This window comes from Phaseolus vulgaris, chromosome 10, assembly GCF_051622355.1.
Source record: "Phaseolus vulgaris cultivar YP4 chromosome 10, ASM5162235v1, whole genome shotgun sequence".
Classification (NCBI taxonomy): Eukaryota; Viridiplantae; Streptophyta; class Magnoliopsida; order Fabales; family Fabaceae; genus Phaseolus; species Phaseolus vulgaris.
Window position 1 is genome coordinate 34,955,336 of NC_143507.1, and position 14,580 is coordinate 34,969,915.

Genomic DNA, 14,580 nt, shown 5'->3' on the forward strand with positions numbered 1-14,580 from the left:
GCTCTTAGTGAGCATCTCAGGGTAAGGGAAGCTAGTCTTATTATTTTCAATAAAACCCTAAGTTAGAAGATTCTGGATGTGGAGGTGACGTGGTCACCAATTCCAATTGTTTTTGCTTGCAGGATTGTCTCTCTTGAAGAGTAAAGTAATATATTGACTGGAATGGTTGATTTTGAATCTGTTATGGGAATTAATTATGTGTTTTAAGTAAAGTTTGAGATATATTTGGATTGTTTAGAAAGTTTATATATATGAAGTGATTGAGTGGTGCATTGATATGTTAAATGATGTATGTAATGAGGTTAAAGTGTGATCAAGACGTAGTATTTTCAGGAAAGGAAATACCATGTTGAGATTGTTATTAAGGTGTATTGATTTGTGAGTGTCCTGTGAATGAGACGATCCTGACTCTACTGATATAATGGAATCAAATAGATGAAGTTATTCAGTTGGTGAGAGTCGAAGGAGGTCCATTTGGCTGATTCTTTGAAAGAACTGATCAGAGCATATCAAATGGATTTACCCTGTCATATGAAGATGATGAGATATTGAGATAATTATGTGCATGGCTGTGTGGGTTTCACAGCAGTAGTATGACAGGTGCAGGTCTCTGGATGCTAATTTCAATACACGAGTCTTCCGGAAGTAGAGTCAAGTGTCAAAACTTTTTATATAGATAGCTTACCCTGTTATTTGTTTGTATTTGTTTCTTTATCTGTGATGATCGTGTTTTACATGGGAGCAGATGAGATTTCAGGTGATAGAGCTCCTTAGTGAACAGCTGGAGAATGAGATAGTTTTATTTAAATGTTTTGTTTGGTTGTTAAAACTTTTGATGTATATATATTAAATCCCTATGAAGAGGGATATTTCTTTTGAGATACACATATGAAAAGTAGTATATGTTATTTGTAATTAGATATTGCTTGTTTTACTTTTATTATATTATATATGGGTAAAACTAAGGATGTTACATTATGGTATCAGAGCTGTTCGAACCTTAGGAGACCTAAGGGTTATGAGATTGTTTATGTGTGCTTTAGTTAGTTTGTTAGTAAAACTACATAGTTATGATTTTTTAGATTCATCCTACATCTTTCTTTTCTGTTGTATAGCATGACTCCTAAACCTCCTACCCTCCCCAACCTTCTTCTGAGATGAACCAGATTGCCAGGGCTATTGAGATGATGGCAAATGCTATCCAACAACAGAATATGGCAATGGCTCAGAATCACCAGGCAGCAATGCATCATTGGGAGACTGCTAGATCTGGTGCAACAGCTTCCCATGTCAGTCAGTCTCAGGAGCAGATGGGACTGACAGAGTTCATGAGACACAACCCACCTAAGTTCATTGGGAATGCCACTCCTGACCAAGCAGACCAATGGATAAGAGATTTAGAGAAGATCTTTAGGGCAACCTCCTGCCCTGAGGATAAGAAATTGGTATTTGCTACATATTTATTGTCTGGAGAAGCAGAGTTCTGGTGGATGGGAGCTCAACAGATGATGGAAGCCAGAGATGAAGTATTAGACTGGGAGAGTTTTAGAGTGAAGTTTTTAGAGAAATATTTTCCAGATAGTGCAAGGTTTGCAAAGGAAGCTTAATTCCTCATGTTGGAACAGGGAGAGATGTCAGTGAATGCATATGCTGTTAAAATATATTTCTGTTACTGTATTTTTAGAGTTTTCTCTGTTACAGCAACCATTCCTTTTTTATCTGTTTTCTGTTTTTGGGCCTTTGTGGGCCTTTGGGCTCTTACATGTGCCTATATTGCTTTATTTTCTGAGCAACACTGTAGTCATTCATTCATTAATCAATCTATGAAATTTCCTTTCTCTCTCTCAAAGTTTCCCTTCACCCTTTCTCTGTGTTCACGGTTCTGGCTTTTAGCTATTTCTTTTATTGCCTTCTTTACTGCTATTGGCCATGTTTATGATGGTATCAGAGCTCTTCTTGGAAGAGCTCTGCTGCGTCTCATCTCTGATTCTCCATTGATCCGTTCTCCCCTTTCCTTTTTTTCTTTCCCTTCTCTTTTCACTCTTCCGCCCTTCCTCTTTTTCCTTTGATTTCTTGTTTCTTTTCTTGTTCTGTTTTTTTCTTTTCTTCTAATCTTAATCCTTGATTTGGTTTCCTTTGAACAGATTTACCTCTCGGGATGAAGAAGGAAGAAGAGAAATCAGCCCCAGGTTATCTGTATCTTCATCCAAGCGAGAATCCAGCGACTCCTCTTGTCTCCCCGGTGTTGGACCCTAGCAATTATCATCCATGGAGTCGGTCGATGCTCACGGCGTTAAGCGCTAAGGATAAACTCGAGTTCGTCGATGGAACCGCTACACAACCAGCAAGGTCGGATTCCACCTTTTCGGCATGGAATCGGTGCAACAACATGGTGGTCTCGTGGCTGGTCCACTCTGTTTCCGTCCCCATTCGTCAAAGCATCGTCTGGATGGACAAAGCTGTAGAAATTTGGAACGATCTCAAGACAAGATATTCTCAAGGTGACCTCTCACGCATTTCTGACCTCCAAATGGAGGCATCCTCCTTAAACCAAGGTGAGCTCTCAATAACCGACTATTTTACAAAATTAAGGGTGATTTGGGATGAGTTGGAGAATTTCAGACCCGAATCTGTTTGCATCTGCAAGAACTGTACTTGCAATATTTCCTCTATTGTTTCTCAACGAAAAAGAGAAGACCAAGCCATGCAGTTTTTGAGAGGTCTAAATGATCAGTATAGCAACGTTAAATCCCATGTCCTTTTAATGGACCCCGTCCCACCTATATCAAAAATTTTTTCTTTAGTAGCTCAACAAGAGCGACAATTGAGTAGTCATGCTTTGATTGCTAATATGAAGAATGTTCAACCCATGGTTAACAAGAATAATGTACAGTCTTATGTTGTTTGCTCCTTTTGTGGTAAGAATGGTCACAGTGATAGTGTGTGTTTTAAGAAACATGGTTTTCCCAATCAGAATGAGAAAAAGGTTAATCACAATGGTAATAGAAAGGTCTGCACACACTGCAACAGAACTGGCCACACTGTTGATACATGCTATAAGAAGCATGGTTACCCACCCGGTTACAAATTCCAAAATGGTAAGAATTATTCTGTCAACAACATTGCCACCCAAGAGGAGTATGATTCCAACAACAATGAGAATGGTGATACTCATTTTACTCATCAGCAATATCAAATCCTAACCAACCTTCTCAAACAAGCAAACACATCTGCTGGACAAGTTCAAGTGAATCAGGTTGGGTCTTTTGCTGCTGATACAAGTCAACAAGACCGGGACTCTAGCTCTGCAGGTAACACACATGCCTTAAAGATTACTTCATTAAATAAATATACTTGGATTTTAGATTCTGGAGCAACAGATCATGTTTGTTTTACTTTATCTGATTTTGCCTCCTATCATCGTATCAATCCGATTCTCATAAAATTACCCAATGGCCACTATGTTACTTCCAATTATTCAGGAACTGTTAATCTCAATTACAAAATTAGCCTCACAAATGTTCTATATGTTCCAGCTTTTTCTTTCAATCTAATCTCTATATCAAAACTTACTTCTTGCCTTCAATGTCATTTAACTTTCTGCTCTAACAAGTGTATCATACAGGACAGCAGAACCAGAGACAGGATTGGTTCAGCTGATTTGATTGGTGGCTTATATTGTTTAGATAGATCTATTTCACAGCATGTTCCTCCTCTCTTGAATTGTATAACTAAAACTGTTGGTCTTTGGCATCAAAGATTAGGTCATCCTTCTGATGAGAGACTAAAGATTTTACAAACATACTATCCTGATATATCTGTTGAAAAATCTTATTTTTGTGATGCTTGTCATCAAGCTAAACAAAAGAAACTGCCCTTTTCTCTTAGCACTACTCATTCTGCACATATTCTTGATTTAATTCACATGGATGTATGGGGCCCTTGTTCTGCTGTCTCCATGCACGGCCATAGATATTTTCTCACTGTTGTTGATGATTTTTCCCGTTTTACTTGGATCTTCTCTATGCAAAATAAGTCTGAAGTTAGAGCTAATGTTGTGAGTTTTGTTTCTTACGTTGAAAATCATTTTCAAACAAAAGTCAAATCTATTCGTACAGATAATGGTATTGAATTTGGGATGAAAGATTTTTTTGCTTCAAAGGGCATTTTACATCAAACTTCATGCATAGAAACACCCGAGCAAAATGGTGTTGTTGAACGAAAGCATCAACATATTTTAAATGTTACAAGATCTCTCCTTTTTCATTCAAAACTCCCTGCTAATTTCTGGAATTTTGCTGTCCAACATGCTGTTTTCTTAATTAATTGTATGCCTACTCCTTTGCTCAAAAATGGAACACCATATGAAAAATTGCATGGAAGGTTGTGTGACATTTCTGACTTGCGTATCTTTGGTTGTTTGTGCTATTCCTCTACTCTTGCTGCTCATAGAAAGAAGCTGGACAGCCGCGCTGTTCCTGGTGTCTTTCTTCGCTTTAAACCACACACCAAAGGTTTTGTCTTTCTAAACTTAAAAAATCACAAAATTGAAGTCTCCAGAAATGTTGTTTTTTATGAAAATTGTTTTCCATATTCTTTGACAAATGAAAAAGATCCCAACAGTCTTTCGCTTCCCATACCACAACACTATGCTCAAACTTATGATGACATAAATTTGCATAATGACCATAGCTTTCCTGATAAAAATGATGATATTTGTGTTGGTAACAATGACGTGCCTGCTGTCACACTCAGAAGATCTGACCGCAATAGAAGGATACCAATCTATTTGCAAGATTTCCAGACTAGCAGTAATCAGGTTAGTACCAAGTATCCCATACAAACTTACATTAATTTCAATTCCCTATCCTCTGATTTTAGATATACCATAATGTCTATCTCTTCTCATGATGAGCCTCAAAACTATGAGGCAGCCATTCAGAATCCTCTTTGGGTCCAAGCAATGCAGAATGAGTTAGCAGCCCTTGCAGCTAATAAGACCTGGAGCATTACAGATCTTCCCCCTGGAAAATCTGCCATTGGCTGTAGATGGGTTTACAAGATCAAATATCACTCAAATGGTACTATAGAAAGATATAAAGCCAGGCTAGTAGCGAAAGGCTACAATCAAATGGAGGGTCTAGACTTCTTAGATACGTTTGCACCAGTAGCAAAGCTAACCACTTTAAGGCTTCTCCTGGCTCTTGCTGCAGCAAAAGATTGGGCCCTTAAGCAATTGGATGTGAACAACGCTTTCCTTCATGGAGACTTAAATGAAGAAGTTTACATGAAGCTTCCCCCTGGCTTTTCAGTAGCAAATAGGAATAAAGTGTGCAGACTCCAAAGGTCTCTGTATGGCCTCAAGCAAGCCGGACGCCAATGGTATGCCAAACTCTCCAATTTTCTCAAATCTCATAACTATAATATCTCCACTGCTGACCACTCTCTTTTCTTGAAACATGATGGAGAGAAAATAACTGCACTTCTTGTCTATGTGGATGACATAGTCTTAACTGGGAACAACCTTGCTGAAATTAATCAAATCACAACCTTGCTTCATCAGCACTTCTGCATCAAGAATTTAGGGGATCTTACATACTTTCTAGGCCTCGAAATTGCAAGGAACAGCACTGGTATCCACCTTAGTCAACGAAAATACACCTTAGATCTCCTTACAGAAACTGGTATGCTTGCTTGTGCTCCTTCTCCCACACCCATGGCACATACCCTTCGCCTCACTGCTGATAAAGGAAAAAGACTCAATGAAGAAGAAGCTACATCCTATAGAAGACTGGTAGGACGCCTCATTTACCTCACCAATACACGCCCAGATATTGCCTATGCTGTCAACCACCTCAGTCATTTTGTATCTGCACCTACCAACATTCATTCTCAGGCAGCTTACCATGTTCTCAAATATTTAAAAGCCTCACCTGGTGCTGGTATCTTTCTCCATAACAATATTCCTGTGCAGATCAAAGCGTACAGCGATTCAGATTGGGCCACTTGCCCCGAGACCAGAAAATCCATCACGGGCTTCTGTGTGTATTTGGGTGAGACTTTGATCTCCTGGAAATCAAAGAAACAGCAAACGATTTCAAGAAGCTCCTCTGAAGCAGAGTACAGAGCATTAGCTGCTACCACATGCGAAATTCAATGGCTGGCCTACCTTTTACAAGATCTTCGAATTCCCTTCATTCAACCTGCCCTTTTATACTGTGATAGTCAGTCAGCAATACAGATTGCTCACAACCAAGTTTTCCACGAACGAACAAAGCATATAGAGATTGACTGCCATGTAGTTCGAGAAAAACTCAATCAAGGACTGATCAAGTTGCTTCCTGTCTCCTCCTCCATGCAAACTGCAGATTTTTTCACGAAACCTCTACCACCCAAGATGTTCAATGCCTTATATTCCAAGCTGGGAATGAAGAATATCTATTCCCAGCTTGAGGGGGGATGTTAAAATATATTTTTGTTACTGTATTTTTAGAGTTTTCTCTGTTACAGCAACCATTCCTTTTTTATCTGTTTTCTGTTTTTGGGCCTTTGTGGGCCTTTGGGCTCTTACATGTGCCTATATTGCTTTATTTTCTGAGCAACACTGTAGTCATTCATTCATTAATCAATCTATGAAATTTCCTTTCTCTCTCTCAAAGTTTCCCTTCACCCTTTCTCTGTGTTCACGGTTCTGGCTTTTAGCTATTTCTTTTATTGCCTTCTTTACTGCTATTGGCCATGTTTATGATATGCTACTAGGTTTGAGTACCTAGCCAAATTCTACACCCAAGCTACCTCTGAGGCTTGGAGGTATAGGAAGTTTGAAGAAGGTCTAAAACATGAGCTGAAGAAGACTATAGCTCCTATGTGCATTAGAGAGTTTCCCGCCTTGGTGGAGAAGGCGGAGATGGTGGAGACCCTGGAAAATGGTGATTCCAGGGTGATCAGATCACACCAAGGAGGGTCTTCCAGTGGGAAGGCCAAGGTGCAGCATCAACAACATAAACCTTATGCTAGACCTCCACAACATAGGACAGGAACATCTCTACCACAGTTTCAGCAACAACAACCATGGAGACCCACATGTTATCACTGTGTTGGACCCCATTTGAAGAAAGATTGTCCTCAACTTTCATCAGAGAGAAAGTGTTATACTTGTCAGAAAGAAGGACATCTATCAAAAGATTGCCCTAATAGGAGGAGGATAATTCCTGGAGGTAACTTGCAGTCAGGAAGAGGAGGAGGTGGTAGACCCCAAGCAACTGGAAGGGTGTTTGCTATGTCAGGAGCTGAAGCATCTCAGTCAGGTAACTTGGTACAAGGTGTATGTTATATAGCTGGTAGATATGTGAAAGTTTTATTTGATTCTGGAGCGACACACTCTTTTGTGTCGAGTTTATGTGTAGCGGAGTTGGGTCTTCTAGTAAAGGAGTTGTCGTTTGAATTGTTGGTCTCTACACCAACATCAGGAAAAGTTTTGACCTCTACAGTTTGCTCTGAATGTCCAGTAATAGTAGAGGCACGCAGGTTCAAAAATAAATTTGATCTGTCTACCTCTTCAAGACTTAGATGTTATCTTAGGGATGGATTGGCTATCAGCCAATCACATTGTCATAGATTGTGGTCAACAGAAAATAGTGTTTTCAGATTCCAAGAAGTCATATGTGATGTCTGCTCAGCAGGTGTGGTCAGAATTGAAAGAAGGATCAAAGTGTTTTGTAATTTTAACTCAGATGGAAGTTAAGAATAAAGAAGAAATGAGTAGTATACATGTGGTGAAGGATTTCATGGATGTATTTCCAGAAGAAATACCTGGATTACCTCCTAAGAGAGAAGTAGAATTCTCTATTGATTTGGTACCTGAAGCTGGGCCAGTGTCAATGGCACCTTACAGAATGGCTCCAACTGAGTTGATTGAACTAAAGAAGCAAGTTGAAGATTTTTCCAAGGTAGTAGCTCCTTTGACTCAACTAACCCGCAAAGATCAACCTTTTGCTTGGACTGACAGATGTGAGGAGAGTTTCATAGAGCTGAGGAAAAGGTTAACTAGTGCTCCGGTGTTAGTGATTCTTGATACAGGAAAACCTTTTGAAGTTTACTGTGATGCTTCACATCAGGGTTTGGGTTGTGTCTTGATGCAAGAGAAAAGACCAGTTGCATATGCTTCAAGGCAACTCAAAGTTCATGAGAGAAACTATCCAACTCATGACTTAGAGTTGGCAGCTGTGGTGTTTGCTTTGAAGATTTGGAGGCATTATTTATATGGAGCTCAATTTCAGGTGTTCAGTGACCATAAAAGTTTGAAATACTTGTTTGATCAAAAAGAGTTGAATATGAGACAAAGAAGATGGATGGAGTTTTTGAAGGATTATGATTTCCAACTGATGTATCATCCAGGGAAGGCTAATGTAGTTGCAGATGCTTTGAGTAGAAAGTCAGTACAGGTGTCAACCATGATGATTGAAGAACAAAAGTTGATTGAGCAATTCAGAGATCTAAATTTAGGAGTGAAATTTCATGTTGATCATATTAGTTGTAGTAAGTTAACTATAACTAATGATTTTCTTGGAATGATAAAGGAAAAGCAGTTAGAGGATCCTACTCTGAAGCGTACTATGGATTTACTAGGTACAGATCAGGCTAAAGACTTTGTGATGGGAGAAGATGAAATCTTAAGATTTAATGGCAGAATTTGCATACCTGCAAATGAAGAACTGAAGAGAATGATCCTAGAAGAGGGTCACAAGAGTTATCTTAGTCTACATCCCGGTATGAATAAGATGTACCAAGATTTGAAGGAGTCATTTTGGTGGTCTTGCATGAAGAAAGAAATAGCTCTATATGTTGCTACATGTCTAACATGTCAGAAGGCAAAGGTAGAACATCAGAGACCTGGTGGTTTGTTACAACAGTTAGATGTTCCTGAGTGGAAATGGGATAGCATTGCTATGGATTTCGTTACTCATTTACCAAGATCAGTAAGGGGTCATGATGCAGTATGGGTAATAGTTGATCGACTGACGAAGAGCGCTCATTTTCTTCCAGTTAATTTGAGAATATCTATGACTAAGTTGGCACAATTGTACATCAAAGAGATTGTAAGATTGCATGGGGTGCCTTCTAGTATTGTTTCAGATAGAGATCCTAGGTTTACTTCACGGTTTTGGCAGAGTTTACAAGATTCTTTGGGAACTAGATTGAGAATGAGCTCTGCATATCATCCTCAAACAGATGTGCAGTCTGAGAGGACGATCCAATCCTTAGAAGATCTGTTGAGGACATGTATCTTGGATCATCTGGGAAGTTGGGATGAGATGTTGCCTCTGGTGGAGTTTACTTATAATAATAGTTATCATGCCAGTATTGGGATGGCACCATATGCAGCTTTGTATGGGAGGAAATGCAGAACTCCTTTATGTTGGTATAAGGATGGTCAACAGACCACTGAGAAGGTGAAACAGATACAAGACAAAATGAAAGCTTCTCAAAGTAGGCAGAAATCATATGCAGATAAGAGGAGAAAGCCTTTGGAGTTTGCAGCTGGAGATCATGTGTTCATGAGAGTGACACCAACCAAAGGTGTAGGACGAGCTATCAAATCAAGGAAGTTATCTCCTAAGTTTGTTGGACCATATCAGATCCTAAAGAAGATAGGTCCAGTGGCTTATGAGATTGCTCTACCTCCTCAATTAGCAAACCTGCATAATGTCTTTCACGTATCACAGCTAAGGAAGTACATCCCAGACCCTAGTCATGTGTTGGAAGTGGATAATGTGCAAATCAAGGATAACTTGTCTTTTGAAGCAAAACCAGTCAGGATTGAAGACCATCAGAGTAAACAGCTCAGAGGCAAGACCATCAGTATGGTGAAGGTGGTGTGGGATGATAAATCTAGTGATTCAACTTGGGAATTAGAAGAAACCATTAGAGAAACCTATCCATATCTCTTTTCTGGTAAGTCAATTTTCGGGGACGAAAATTTTTCTTGTTAGGGAGAATGTAAGGATCTAGAAAATAACCTTAGAGTAGAAGTGATATATTTTAAATGATACCTGAATATTTTATTATTAAAATGAAAATGACATATAAATAGAAAATTCAGTTATCCAGGTTTCATTTTAAAATAACCACCATCTCTCTAAAAGTTTCCCTTTTCCTTTCCTCTCCCTTCTCTCTAAGATTCTGACCTCCTCGTTCATCTGTTTGACGATCAGAGTACGCCATTAGACTCCTGGCAGCCAAGACTACAAGACTGCCCGATCAAAATCTCTGATAGAGTAAGTTTATTTTCGTACCCTTTTCCTTTCCTCTCCTTCTCTCTATGATTCTGACATCCTCAGTTATCAGTTTGACGATCGGAGTCTGTCATTGAACTCCTGTCAATGAACTCTACAAGATTGCCCGATCAAAATCCTAAATAGAGTAAGTTCATTTTTGGCCCTTTTCTTTGAGTCAAATTTTGAACTTGATAGGTTGTCTACATGAGTTTTACATGTGACTCTTTTAGCTTTAGGGTTAATCTCTGTTAACTCAAGGTCCTAGTTATATAGTTAGATTTTGATTAGGACTCTGTGGTGCAGGTTAATTACCTTTAAGCTTTTGGGTAGATTTGGAGCTCTTAGTGAGCATCTCAGGGTAAGGGAAGCTAGTCTTATTATTTTCAATAAAACCCTAGGTTAGAAGATTCTGGATGTGGAGGTGACGTGGTCACCAATTCCAATTGTTTTTGCTTGCAGGATTGTCTCTCTTGAAGAGTAAAGTAATATATTGACTGGAATGGTTGATTTTGAATCTGTTATGGGAATTAATTATGTGTTTTAAGTAAAGTTTGAGATATATTTGGATTGTTTAGAAAGTTTATATATATGAAGTGATTGAGTGGTGCATTGATATGTTAAATGATGTATGTAATGAGGTTAAAGTGTGATCAAGACGTAGTATTTTCAGGAAAGGAAATACCATGTTGAGATTGTTATTAAGGTGTATTGATTTGTGAGTGTCCTGTGAATGAGACGATCCTGACTCTACTGATATAATGGAATCAAATAGATGAAGTTATTCAGTTGGTGAGAGTCGAAGGAGGTCCATTTGGCTGATTCTTTGAAAGAACTGATCAGAGCATATCAAATGGATTTACCCTGTCATATGAAGATGATGAGATATTGAGATAATTATGTGCATGGCTGTGTGGGTTTCACAGCAGTAGTATGACAGGTGCAGGTCTCTGGATGCTAATTTCAATACACGAGTCTTCCGGAAGTAGAGTCAAGTGTCAAAACTTTTTATATAGATAGCTTACCCTGTTATTTGTTTGTATTTGTTTCTTTATCTGTGATGATCTTGTTTTACATGGGAGCAGATGAGATTTCAGGTGATAGAGCTCCTTAGTGAACAGCTGGAGAATGAGATAGTTTTATTTAAATGTTTTGTTTGGTTGTTAAAACTTTTGATGTATATATATTAAATCCCTATGAGTAGTATATGTTATTTGTAATTAGATATTGCTTGTTTTACTTTTATTATATTATATATGGGTAAAACTAAGGATGTTACACTTACCACCCAATATATAAACAATAAAAAAAAATATGACGTGGCAAAAGTTGTGCCAACTTGGCACGACTTCAATATGATGGGGTAGAAGTCGTGCCACACGACTTCAGTATGACAGGGTTGAAGTCGTGCAAAGTTGGCACGACTTTAGTATGACATGGCAGAAGTCGTGCCTAATTGAGAATTGACACGACTTGCCTAAATTTGTAATTTTTTTAAACGGACCCCATTTTGATAAAAATAAAAAAAAAAATAACCCCATCATGATAAAAAACCTGATTTTTCATTATATATAATTATGTGTTAATAAAGTTAATTTATATGTTAGTTAAAACTTTAGAAGTTAAAGATAAAAACTCATCATGCACTATCTTTTAGGAAACAATAAGATAAATACTTTAAATAATTTTGAGCTTATCTCTAATATATATATATATATATATATATATATATATATATATATATTCCCTTTTGTTTAAACATGCTTTTGAATTAGGAAGGCTAGTCGTTTCTGCTGTGCGTTTGTTTTGTGAAAGGAGTTAGACAACTTTATGAATATAAACTAAGATTAATTTAAAGATTAGAGTAATCCAAAATCAGGGTTACATCAAGTGGAATGATCATCAATAGGGCATATATATTATTATATAATTAATTGCACGTTAAAACATGTATGTTCTGTTGTTCTTCTCGTGGAGAGTGGTGAATACTAGAAACTTCTTTCAGTGATATATTCACCTAGTTATCAACTTTTTTTTGGGAGTTAACAATTTTTATTTCAATTTTAATTTTCAATGTGTAGTTTTTAACAAACAAATTAGTATTTGTGTATATTGTTTTTTTTGTTAGAAAGCTTTAACATCAAGTTATATATATTTTCCTTTTACATAATTTGAATCTGGATAGAAGATTAAGATAGTGTTCGAGTTATATTTGTTAGTAGAGAAAACCAAGCAAAGTAATTAATATAATACTAAAATGACATATGTTAATCAGTATATTCAAGAGTAAAACCAAAAGTAATAAAACACAAAATAAAATAAAATAGAATGTACTTTCTTCTGAATCATTCACTCAAAAGATAAGTTAATTGGTGTGTTGATTTATTCATTATTATTTTATTTTTCTTCATTTCATTTGTGTTTTTAGACCATTTTTTATGAGAAATTTTCATGTTTTAATCAAGATCTTTAAAAAAAGCATGTTTTTGAATATAATAACATGATTAATGGAATTAATTATTTAGTTTGAATGTGTTTGACTACGTCTCAATCAAAATTAAAACATGAATGCTTTTGATCATTTTCAAAAAGTTGAAATCAAACTCATGCACTCAATTTGAAACCTGTGAAGCATGAATGATGAAATTATTTAATGAATTATTTGTTTTGTGAGATGATAACGACCACACATAAATAAAGATATCTTAAGTGAAAAATGGTGGCACACAATTTGAAACTTCACCGACTGGGGATTGGAGTCAATTGGTGCTTTTATATCCAACACGACAAAATATGACTTTAATAACAAGTTGGACACTGCATGCAACTAAGTAATTATAACCTTAGCAGGAAACTTTTGTTTGTTTCTAGCAATGCAACACGGTCCAATGTTTCTTCTTCATTCATCACTCTTCACAAGAAAAATCACAGAACATACATGTTTTAACGTGCAATTAATTATATAATAATGTGTGCCCTATTGCTGATCATTCCACTTGATGGAACCCTACTCTTGTTGAATTAGTGTCACATCAAACATTTGAATTACTCTAATCTTTAAATCAATCTTAGTTTATATTCATAAAGTTGTCTAACTCCTTTCACAAAACAAAAGCACAAAAACATGTTTAATTAACAAAAGGGAATGTATATAACTAGAGATAAGCTATCTTAGTGTTCCTAAAAGATAGTGCATGATGAATTGATTGATTATCAACTCAAAACTTATATTAGATATATAGAAAAATCATTTATGGATTTAAACCTTACAAATCCAAATTTTTATATTTGTTAAAGAATTTTTTATTCAACTTATTAAGGTTTCATCCTGGGTAGTTGTTTTTTTATTTACAAAAGAATAAATAAATTAAAAAGAAAGTGTACAGTACCTCACATAACATGTGCAATTATAATAAATTTAGATGTAGTTGTAGAATAGGTTTTAAATTGTTAGTAAAATTCAAATGCATGTTATAGATTTTCTTTCTCAAACTTTAGACGTACCAATCTCATGTTCTGTTGTAACTAGTGATTTTTTTGGAAGTTGTTATGCATGGTACTAAGAGTGAACATTAGAAAATGAATACTTACATTTCCTTTTAGAGAATTTTACTAAATATCTATAATAGGTCAAGTTAACAATTTTTAGTTTTTAACTAACACTTTTAATTTTTTTTAATTAATATTTCAACTTTAAAACAATAATTTTAAATTTTAGCAGTCTTTGAACAATTTGTACCTTTAACTTCTAAATTTTTAACTAATATATAGATTAACTTTACTAAACATAATTATATATATAATGAAAAATCACACTTGTAACTAAAAACTCATACCAAATGCATGTTTAAACTTCTAATTTTTTAATTAAAAAATTATAGTTGTCTAAAACACAAATGAAAGACTGTTAATTTAGAATCTCAATTAGTATTTGTATGCAGAAAAGAAGAAATAATAATGAATAAACAACGCACCAGTTAACTTATTTTTTGAGAGTTAACAAACATGTCATAGGCATGTCTATGCTTGTCATGAATCAATTTAAGGTGATTTTTTTATTGATTGATAAATCAGTTACATTTGAGTTCCTAACATTCAAGTTCAAGTTATCAAGAGGGGAAGAACATTTATGAATTAATATATATATATATATATATGCTGATAAAAAATTATTATATCTAGATAAGGTATTAACTAATCAAAGATACAGCTTAAGATGGATCACATCATCAAAAGTGTGAGTGCATATTTTCATGATTTATTAATAAGTGAATGTTTGGTGAGTGAATGGGTCAGAAGGAAAGTA

The 14,580-nt window shown here is 36.1% G+C and overlaps 1 pseudogene; it reads left to right on the top strand.

Moving 5' to 3' along the window:
• The first annotated feature begins 1,157 nt into the window (after nt 1–1,157).
• LOC150024751 (uncharacterized) lies at nt 1,158–9,244 on the top strand (annotated as a pseudogene).
• The last annotated feature ends 5,336 nt before the right edge of the window (nt 9,245–14,580 follow it).